We start from the raw sequence: 11,917 nt of genomic DNA, 5'->3' as shown, positions 1-11,917 counted from the left end.
GGATAGTCATCTCATGAAAGGAGTTCACGTGGCAGTGCGTATTTACCTATCCTACTCTGTCAAAGTCACTACACACATTACTGTACTTTTTTTTTAACTATTCAGTTATATTTCTGTTATATATTTATTTTTAAGATACATGGTTTTATTTTTCTCTTTGTCACACTCATACACAAATTTTTATGATGATTAAATGTTGTTATTTTGGAAGATCTTCTCTCTCTCTCTTTCTCCTATTTGACATGTTGTTCAGCTCTTAAGGGAATAGATATATGCCTTGTATTTTTCTGTCTGGAGAGATAAAACCTTTAGAAAGAAGCCTTTAAATCAAAGATCCTCTCAGCCCCTTTTCTTCTTTTTCTTTTCAAAAAGTCGTCCTTTGTGCCCTTTGACTCTGAAGTTCCTACTGGCTCATTGCCTTGGTTATTTTTCACTAATGCTCTCAGAAATTCTGTGACTGTCATAATCATCCCTGTGGTTGGTGCATTATCACTGGCATGGATGAACATTTCCAAAGCCCCATGCGGATTTTCCACTGCACCACATCCAACTGAGTCTTTCCCTCTGCCCCAGTTTCCTTATCGGTTGCTGCTTGCGGTTCAAGTTATGCATCTATTTCAGACTCTTTCTCAATCTCATTGTCATTCAAAGCTGCAGGGAAAGCATTTAGACCAATATTTTTCTACACTCATATCTGAAAATTTGTTCCAAGCTATTACCAAGATGTAGCTCAGATGATTATCCTTTATTCTGTAACCTTTAATGAAATAACTGTCCCAACCTGCAAGAGCTGTTGATATCTGTGCTTTTGCAAACATAAATCACTGACACTACTTACTTCAGTTTCAGGTACAACAAAACATGGGAACAAGACTCTTAGGGTTTTTAAATAGGGAACTCATGAAAAATACAGCTGCATTAAGTGGCTATGTGGTATGTTTTCTTAGCTGCTCAGTTTTAATTCAGAAAAACAAACCTCGCTGTTGTGTTCTTACTATGTGCAGGTAACGCTGTCTATTCCCATGTAACTTTACCAACATAGCTTCTGCATCATGAGTTGTGAGCACAATTTTTTGCATTTTCAGATCCAGATAAGACAATTCCTGCTACCATACAGACAAAAGAAATGAACCTGGCAAGTAAGGAGCAATAGAGTTTGGCAATATTACTGAGAAAGGATTAATTAGATAGGATTAGTCAAAACACTTAGGTGATAGAGTAACTAAGAGCCAGCTGTAAATACACGTCAGGAAGCCTGGGAAAGACTCTGCACTGCCCTGCAGTTTGGGTACTCATTTAAATCCAGAAAAAGTAAGAGCCGAGCATTACCAACTCAGCACGATGGCATTTTTCTCCCATTATTGCATTGCCATAAATAACTAGTGGCTTGCTAGGCAAGCCCGAATCCAGGCTACTGCACTCATCCCTGCAGAGCTATTACGGTTGCATCAGGTTTTGTCAGAAATGCACCAACATGTCAGGCTTGCAGTTTATTGTTGATTGAGGGTATGGCAGATGGGGAAAAGCTGCCTCAGATGGTGTTGGCCTATAAGTATTTACAATGGGAGCACACAACACCAAAGAAGGAGAAAAAAAGAATGGTTGTTTGTTTGTTCGATTTGATCTTTCCTCCATTACCGCAAATAAAAGGAGTGCAGCTCTATAGCCTCTTGGTCTCAACATGTGCAGATAAAAGATAATTATTTCCAGTGTTTGGGTTAGCGGACAGTGGCAAATGTCATAGGAGGTGTTTTTAGCGCATATCAAAGTTCCCAAGATTATTTAAATGTATTGTCTAAGGCTGGTACTGGGACTTCTTGCCCAGAAGGGAACCTGATCAACATAAGGACTGTGAAGTGCCATCAGCAGGACAATAACAGGGCTGGGTTTGGGGGATTTTTCTTCCTTTCAAAAAGACATTTCACTGATTTTCTTCGATAATAAAAGACATGCAGGTGAGCTGGACAATTTCCATCAGCAAAATGGCCCTGCAGGGATAGCATCCATCATCCACATATAAATATGCAAAGACAGCACAAGCTGATTTTTCAACTAATAATTAACCAAGTCATTAGTCAGCCAGCCGTGTACCAAGTTTTCATGCTGTATGGGAAGTTTGGCCATAAGAAAGCACTTAAAGCACCTGGAAGATTGCATATGCACTGATTCAAACAAGCTGAGTTTTAGATTACAGTCAGTAAAAGTTGCACAGACATCACTGATACTGGTCAGTGTTAAATCAAACCAAAATCAGGTACCACGTCAGCCCTCAACGCTTGATCCTTCAGACATACCACTGAAAATTCATGTGGAGCTTATTTGCACTTGTTTGTCTTTTCACTTGCAACAGACTTCATGCTGATGTACTGCTCTGACACCACTGGTTTAATCTTGTATATATAAGAGAACACAAAATGGCTAGATGGTCTTAATTACCATAGTTTGTGGCCATCTCACCATAAAGCAGAAATGTGCCTCTCCAAAATCACTGTGCATTAAGAAAACCATTCTTCCTTCTTTCTACTTTATAGATGAACATCCCTGAATTTGACTCTTCCTTGCTTCAGAATCAGTATTTTGTTTTCTTTTTTCTGGCCCATTCCAGCTTGGGAAAATACTCAGTTAAACACAATAGCACTTGTTCAGCTTTGTTCTGGCAGACTTGATAAGGTGAGTATAATTCAATGCAAATTTGAGACAGTTAATTCCCATCAGAAGAGTCTCAAACCTGGAGAAGACAGGCATGACTCTTTCCTTTAAAACTCTGAATAGCCCCTCCGGAATCAAAAGTAACAACAAAATGATTATAAAACTGTAAGCGAGGGAGAAATCAGGTACCACATCAGATTTTTTCCCATTCAAGCTATCCCCTGAATGCAAGATATTTCCACCTGGTCTCTGGTCCCTCCACACATGTTGGAGTCATTAAATCATCCATCAAGATGCCGTCCTTTGTGCGCTGTGGGATGGCTGACTGGTTGACTGCCTCCCTTTCTCATTATTGGCCTTCTGCAGTCCTTTTCAGCTGATTTAGCTAGCCAATTCAATGAAATATAAATAGCATTTCAGATAAATGTTCACCCTGTTATAATACCTTCCCGACGTCTTTCCGCTCTCGCTCTGAACACATAAAAAAGAGCTATAATACCTTTCAATGAGTTACTGAATCCTTTTAGAAACCTGATATATGCTCAGGGCATGGTTTATTAAAGCATGAGGGATATAGGCATATGCATTAGCTAAGTCTAGCCAGCTAAATTGTTCAGACGAGAAGAGCAGACAATCTTCTGCCTCACAAATCAATTGCTCTAATGCAATAATGTGCTCCAAGCCTGTGAAGCTGGGCCCACCTCCCTTTTCTGCAAAGAGACATCCACAGTCACCCTGACCACAAAACAAGTAGGGTTTGGGCTTTTTTTTTTTTTTTTTTTAATAAAGCTGCTGGACAGCACAGCAGAGGAGAAAGATTACCCAGGTTTTACTTTCTGATCTTAAATTTGCCTATATAATGTAGGCTTAATGCCATATAACTAGCTGATAAATAGACAGAGGAGGAATCAAGAATGTTATCCAGGGTTTTACTGAAGTGTGACAGAGTAGTAGTATCTCCCCTCTCTTCCTGGCTTAGAAAATAAATTAACACTGGAGTATTTGCAGATTTTTGTCTCCAGGTTATTTGTTTGCCACTGTTCATCATGTAGACTCAGTGTTTATTTATATTTAAAGCAACAGACATAACAATCTAAAGGCTGTTGTTAATTTAAATAACCTCCAGTAAAACTCCTTCCCCTCATGAGAGTCATTTCTCACAATGAAGATACCCAAATAAACATCTAGGTCTAATACTGTGCCCAGAAGGTCAACCAAGTAGCGACTGAGTGACTTTCACCCGAAGAACTTCACCGCATGAATAAGACTGTGTGTCTCTTGCTTCTGGAAGAACAATTAAATGCAGGTACATTTTGGGACTGAACGAAGTGGTGCTCTCAGTCTGAAGAAAAGGCAGCAGGCAGACACCCCAGCTGTTAGCATGCCACTCTTCACTGAATTCCCATCACATAAAGCTAAGGAAGAAATCAGCTATATGATGTGGAAATCTCTGGTACCTGAACCGAACACAGAATAGTAGCTGCCTTTAGCAATGATCAGACCCCAAGAAACATAAGGCAGCATTTTCCAGGAAGCAGAAATCATAATTATACAGCTGGGCATGCCCAAATCTATTCCATGCATATCTGAAACATCTTTTACTGCAGGATATGAGTGCACTTCTTTTTGTGCAGCAATGATGCTGCAGATTGCCAGTGGGGAATCTGAATTATCTTCCACACGATATAGCAACAGTGGTGTTTGTCTAAGTCCAGATAAAAGATAACGTGCAAGATAGAGAATTTCATTTTGTATTAGGAGCTGCTCAGGCAGTAGACCAAAGTCTCTAAGTTTCTCCTTGGGGCAGAAGTAGAGCAGAGCGCACAGCCAGGTGTCTCATTAGCACGTCTGTGATCAACACCTAGCTGGGTAGGTTTGGGTGCCTTAGCCACAGTAAAAAATGTTATTTATGCAGATGTCCAGTGATCTAGGTATCTAGGTCTTCTCATCTGTCTTCTTCTTTCACCCAAGGCTTTTCCTGTTTTGCCCTCTGTAGTTCAGAGGTGTGAAAGTCACTTCATTGCCACCCACCCGCATGCATGCAGAAGCGGGTGCCCCGAGGGAGCTGCTGCTGTCAGGGGTGCGGTGCAGATGGCCACAACGCAGGCTGCAGCTGTCTGGGCAAAGAGCTGGGGCTTTTGTAGCTGCCAGCAGCATGGTTTGCTTTAGTCCCACCGCCAGCAGGCTGGGGAGGGGAAGGCAGAGCTGAATCCCTGCCTTCAGAGCCCTCCAGAAAGGAAGTCTCCTGCCCCAAAAGTCTCATGTGGAAACCAAGATGAAAGTTGGTTAAGAAATTTTACTAGCCCATTTTGTAAGTTCCTGGGCACTTAGTGACGAGGAAGTAAGCAGAGGTAGGAAAGATACAGACGGTCACGTTCACGCTCAGAAGTGTCTCAGTGGTTGTCTAACTTCCTCCTGACAGTTGGTTCTTGGCAAATTCTTAGCTCTGGCCTTCTGAATATTAAATCTAGGTGAAGTGTTTGAAGATGAGCAGCCAAAGCCCACAAGCATCCCTGTGGCAAAAATTGTATACAGTGGTTAGGCACTATTGGATGTCAAATAGATAAAGGAAAGTTGCCTTTTTGTTTAGGATACCCAAAGAAACTATTTCCTTTCCCTGAAGTTGGTGTCATTTCCAGACCTTCAAAACTAGAGAGCACCTGCTTTAGATCTATTTGATGCATCATGCTATTTTAGGCAATAATTTCAGACGTTACAGTGATGAAATATAACGTATGCATCTACGTAATTTCTTTGCTTTAATCCTGGATTTGGCAGGTTCTTTTGATGACCAGGAAAAATAACTACAGTCACCACAGAGGATGGGAATCTGTAACTTTTATCCCAAACTCTGTAGAGGTATTTATCGAGCAACTGCTTGTATTTTCAGAGATGTGACCCAGTCTTGCTCCTATCAAATATGACGGATGCTCAAAGTACTTCCAAGTGTCTCCTTTCCATTGTGCATGCTGCTGGAGACAGCTTTGGATGCTCTGGACCACAACAGTTCATCCATGTTTAGCTGCAGCTTTCAGGAGGGCCTCAGGAGACAAAGTCTGAGGCACATTCCTGTGTCCTAGAGGTGCAGTCTGTTTGGTGTGTCTCCTAAATACTGCTGTGGAGCCACCATTCAGGCTCTCTAAACAAGATGGTTTTTGTTCCCCCTGGTGAGCAAACAGGCCACAGGGTAGCTCTGTGATGCTCCAGAAAAGTTTGCCCAATGATGGGAGATCATTGTACCCATGTAAAAATAAATCATTACCTTCATCTCAGTAAGATAAAGAACACTCTCCAAATACAGATTGTCTGAAGTGCTGTTCTGGATTTCCAATAGGAAGAAAAGAAAGTGATATTTCCAGCAGTATCCACCTCAAAAGTCTGGCAGGCTTTCAAATACTGAGCTACTGTGAAACCCTGACCCAAGACCTCCATGACTAGAATTTGACATGCTAATTGCCACTGCTTATAAAGTGAATACTCTACAGATTCTTTCTATTCTCACCTTTATTTTGGACTTTGCTCTTACTAGCTTTGTATGGTCCTTCAGGTCATTACGTCTGACCTGCAGGGCGTGACTGGTGTGTCTTCAGCCTTTTCTGCGGCATGACTGCCTCTCCGCACAGACCGTCCATGGGGCACCCATCTTCAGAGCTTCCCTTCACATCATAGCTCTCTCCTAAGGCATTTCTGAGAAAGAAAATAACCCTCCAAAAAAAGCCACCTATCTTTGACCTAATGGTTAGTTTTCCCTGAATATGGGTAGCTAAGTCTTTCACCATTTTGTAAAGTTGCTCGATTATATTTAGGGCATTTAGGACATGCCACAGAGCAATACTGCCATAACATGAATATGACTCTCTGGCATTTTTAGAAAAGGGCAGAGAGACATGCAGAATTACTGTCTGCTTTTGTTGAAAGAAGGTGAAAGCTCAACACGTACACATGTATGCGCACACACACACTGGATACGTCCTAGGAGAAAAGACTCATATCTAGATAGACATTTCTTTTGTCATATTTACAAGGGAGGAAAAAAATAGAAGGAGATTTTTTTTCCCCCTTGACTAGAGGAAAAAAAGTTCTCAGTTTATCTATCTGCAATAGTTAATTCAAAGATTTCATCTTGTTATGGCATCTCTGCAATACAGAGGGAAGGAAACTTTCAATATTTATTCAGAAGGATGATTAATTTTGAAACACCTTATTGTGCAAGCGTAGGAGCAAGCCTTCAATTCAAGGGGCTTGACAGAACCTGTCTTGCTCAAGTTTAGAAGTTAGTTTTGGTGCTAATAAGTAAACAGTATTTTTATGGCTGTTGATGGCATTATGTTTATAGCTGTTTGTACCTGTATCTCACACACCATATAGACAATACACACACAGAGCAAAACCCACCCTGTTCCTCGCAGCACACAGAGCAAAACCCCCTGTTCCTCCTGCAACCTGGGCAGGACAAGGGCTTACTGTGACCTCTCATTTTAAAATATTGCCCGATTGTTTGGCTACTCTTTTTTTCTGAGGTGATTCAGCCATAGGTAGGAAAGGTGCCGTTACCCACTGAATGGCCTATTCATCACGCCTACCCATCCCGCTGTCCCGAGAGGGCAGGGAGAGCCCAACCGCGGCTGCAGGCCTGACCCGTGTTTCACAAGGGGGGGCTCCAGCGATGACTTTCCAGATGTGACCCAACATGGCGGTATTGCCTGAAAGAGAGGAATGGGAGCAGGTATCAGTACCCATCCGTGTAGCAGGTGTGCACACATGTGCTAACCCCCCACCCCCCCCCATAGATGGATTTAAAAATAGGCTGGTTGTGGCAGTAGGGCTGGGGACAAGGCACTCTGAGCTGCAAGAGTAGTTGGTGAGGACCAGCTCAAGCTTTTGCTAAAAAGCCACATCTCTGCCCCTGCCTCCCCTGGAGGGAAGGACAATCCTCTGCTTTCTCCAGCAGCAAAACCTCCCACTCCTCCAGACATCATTTGCCTCCATCTTCTTCCAGAGTGGCTGGAAGAGTCCCACTTACTAAAGAGTAACAAACTCCATATATTAGCTGCTCTGGGGAAACAGCAGCATAGGTTTCCCAATTACTACTGCTTTCAGCTGGCTGTTGCAGCATAAGATCTGGTAACTTCCCTCAGCTGGGGTTTTGGAAAGCTCAGCACTCCACATCATGCAGGATCAGGCCCTGAGTAGTATATAAATCAGTTACAGGTGCTTGAATTAAGAAAATTAATTAAGAAGACCTTCCCATCCCCTGGAGGTATGGACCACAAACAATGAGTTAGGTAGGGTACAGGCTAACATAAAACACTATTAATCCTGTATTTGTCCCAAGTGTGACAGACTGTTCAGAGCTATTCTTTGTGCATGTAATATGGGGAATCACAGGGACAGAGTTGACCTTATTCTCTGTGCGTGCAGGGAACGGCTGATGCAAGATTAAATTTCCTGATGCCATCACAAAATCCCAGGATCCTCCTCATGAGTTATTCAGCCCCTTCCACTCTGGTCTTGCACACCTGTTTGATCATCCCCACATTCCCTTCTCTGTCTTTCAGAGATGAATATTTATTAATTTCATTGCCAAAGCAGAATGAAATCTTGTTATTTTACTAATACAATTCCTTTCTTTCAGATAATCGTACATATCACCTGAAAACGTTAAATACTCTTTCCCATTCTAGAGTATTTCAGGAGGAAAATACAGCCAGGCTTGAGTCCTCACCAGATCAGTAAGCAAAAGAACATTTAACATCTTCACCTGGGGTACAGGTGCCTAAATAAATCCTATACCAGATGATACCACAGTGCTGCACCTCTGACTTGTTAGACGATTCTGGCTTAGGGCTATGGCTTAGTTCAAGCAAAAACTGGGGGGAGTTACCTGTGCATTTACTATTCATGGCAAGCTGGAAGAAGCTGCAGTTTATTACAAAACTGGCTGGGAGACAGGGACCTTTGCCCAAAGGAAGCCCATTAGCGGGCTTCAGAAACTGTGAAATTGTAAAGATGGAAACGGGTCTTTACTGATATTTTCAAGAGGCTGGAAAACGCTTTTTGAATATGCTAGAAAATTACTAGAATTACTATGCAAGAGAATTACCAGTCCATTAACAAGTGGGGAGCACCTACAGATTCTCGTCTCACTGTACTGTGATTTCTTTTCTTTTCTGATACATGGTATAAAATTGTGGTCCTACAGCATCTTCTGTGTCCTGATATGCCATTAATATGACAAGACAGTCTCAGCAGCATTAAACTACTAATTTCCATCAGGAGCTTGTCCAACCAGTCACCTATAGAAATGCCTTCCCAGTGCAGGAAGTGCAGCATTAGCCCCCATCCAGCAATGCTGGTGATGAAGGAGCCACCTTCACACTTGTGGACCCAGGGCACTGAGTGGGGAGCTGTGGGCATCCCTGGCACAGGGCCACACATACCACGGGGATGCTGACAGCAGCTGGAGCTGCTTGGTCCCTCCAAGAAGACCTTCCTTGAAAGCAGCCCCATGCAGTGGCAAGAGCCGGGGTGCAGCCAACGGGCACGCGGAGAAGGCTCCTGAGAGGCAAAGCTGCCTTTTCTGGCCCTCGTGAAGAATTGGTGCTCTGGGCTGATGGCATGAAGTCACTCAAACCTGGTGCAATGCTCCAGCAAGGCATTGCACTAAATCATCCATCAGTGCCTTCATTTACGGGCGATCAGTTTTAAAAGGCACCCAGCTCCGCAGCAGCTCCTTCTTCCCTGCAAAAGCCAGCATCGAGGGTCTATCAAGCCACAGCAAAACAGGAGAAGAAAGCAATCCCCCCCACCCCATCTCCTGTCTGCTTGACAGGATTGCTCTTTGTTGTACAAGCCTCTGAGAAACTAAACTCTACCAAGCATTAGAAAAATACAACACAGGTAGCAATTCCCTGGTGGTGCAGACTTGCCTGGCATGTCAGACATTTGACACCCACCCTGGAGCAGATGGGATGCCTCGCTGGGCAACTGAGCATGAGTTAGTGCTCAAGTCTGGGCTCTTGTCCCCCAAGACTGGGATTCAGGCTGGGCTCTAGCTGTATTGAATGGTACCAAACCAAACCAATGAAGGCAGTTGCCTTGGTTTATTTATTTTTTTATGAACACAGTTTTGATTCATGGCTGTGGCCATTCTCTTGTATGCTGCAAAATTCTGGTGCTTAGATTAAATTTTTCATCAAATCTGTTTGCCAGAAATATATTTTGGGGTGAGAATAGTGCTGTGCAATTCATTCTCTAGGAGTTACTGTTGATGAACTTGTAACACTTACCTTTTTATTTCAAGTCACCTATACGGAGAGGGAAGATGGTTCTTCTCAAGTCACAAAGGTTTGGTGCTCTAGGTTCTGGAACTGTGCAAATGCCAGAACTTCTGGTCAAGGGTGGGGGGTATTCAAGACTTTTGCAAAAAAACAGAAACAAAAACAAAAACAAAACCTAAAAAAAAAATCAGATTTTGTTTCAGTTTTAACTTTTTAAGACACTTTAAATCTTAGGACTAAAAAACCCCCCTGAAACAAAAATTCTTTCCAAAGGAGAACGGTGAATCATGACAGTCCAAAACCAGTCTAAGCAGCAAGTTTCAGCAGCATTAGATTCTTAATTTCTCCTCCCAAAGCAACAATTCAGCTAAATTCACTTTTTGTGCATTTTGATTTTCTATTGGTGGCATTTTCCAGGGAAAATTGTTCTGCTGACATTTTCCTGACCAGCTCTGTATCGCACCATGGCTCCCCTCTCCTCACCCTTAACCCAGGTGCGCTACCCCCAGGCACAGCGCATCTTGCAGCAACATATCTTAGGTAACTAAAATGTAGTTATGCAGCACACCTATACTAATGGGCACTTTCACAAGGCATAATAGCAGTGGTTAAAAGAAAACAAAAAAATCTGAAACACAGTTAAGGTCTGAGTTAGAAAGGCTGCTTTGCCTGTGCAGTCCTTTTTCTCTCTTTCCTCACTGTCCCCTGCCACGCTCCCCAGCAATTTGGTGCTGTGCCCTGCTGTGGAAGTCACCTTCATCTGTGTGACTGTGAGCATAACTGCGGGTATAGATATTTTAAAGGGTGAGGCTGGCTGACAGCAGTGCCCTTCCCCACGCAGCTGCTTGTTCCTGCTTGTCCCAACCTCCCTTGCCCACGTCCCTGCCTGCACAGCCATACTAACCTGCTGGCCTCCGTCAGGGCACTCCCAGCTGCAGTTTTCTCCATCCCCTCTTGTCTTGATGCTGCCCAGTGGAGTATTTGACACTGTCAGCCTGTAAACATGCTGGTTTTAGCCCTGTTTTCTAGGGAAATGAAGCTGAGGCACTTGCACCTTGTATGCAGGTGCATGTGCATCCACCTGTGAGCTGTCAGATTTGACAATAGGAAGCTCAGAAATATTAAGTTCTTACAAGTCTTATGAAAATGAGGGTGGAGGACTCTGTAGGGGTCCTCACTGAAGCAAAGGCTTCAACTGGAAGCATAACCTTATTGGGCACTGGAGAAGCCACACACCAGCCAGCCCATCTTAATGCCTCAACCTCAGTTTTAAGTGGAGTTTGAATTGTATTAGAAACTAGAGAATAAATGCATGAGACGCACGTTTTCAAGAAACCTGTCTCTGCCAGGTTGCACTTAGAAGACTTCTTGTGATAGGTGAAATGGTGGAAAAACGATGGAAGCATATCAATGCACCGACCCTGGGCTGGAGACCCTGGGACAGACTAGGGGAAAATCCAAGGCTAGAGACCAAGGGTATCATGAGTCAAGCAATATGTACAGAGGGACCAGAGCAAGTGAAGAAACAGCAGAAATAATCCTACTGGCACTGTTTAAATGTCATACTCCTGGCAGAGAAACCTTTCACATGTTTCCCTGCTTGCAGCTCAAAGCTCTTCAAATGCACCAGGCTTCTGCCGCTTCGGGGGGTAGAGGGGAGCTCAGTGAGGGAGCTCTGCCCTGGGAAAACCCCATGGGTGAGCCATTTTCTTCCGGGAAAGACACAAGCAGCCAGCAGCTCTGTACCACCACCTTTCCCCTCCACAGCCACCAGCACTTGGGTCCTCAGTGCCCACAGCTAGGCACTTACAGAAAACTTCTGTTTTTTGAATCCCAGAAGATTCCTACATTACTCCTCCTGACTTCTCCCCAAACTACCCCAACATAACAAACTCCCCTCTAATTCGCAGGGAATTAGAGCACAGGAAGCTCCCTGGGAAGTTACCCCACAAGGAGGACCCCCTTACGGCAACTCCCACTTGTGCCTT

Source organism: Apteryx mantelli, chromosome 2, assembly GCF_036417845.1.
Source record: "Apteryx mantelli isolate bAptMan1 chromosome 2, bAptMan1.hap1, whole genome shotgun sequence".
Classification (NCBI taxonomy): domain Eukaryota; kingdom Metazoa; phylum Chordata; class Aves; order Apterygiformes; family Apterygidae; genus Apteryx; species Apteryx mantelli.
The sequence above is the reverse complement of the archived record's forward strand: the minus strand, read 5'-3'. Positions refer to the sequence as shown.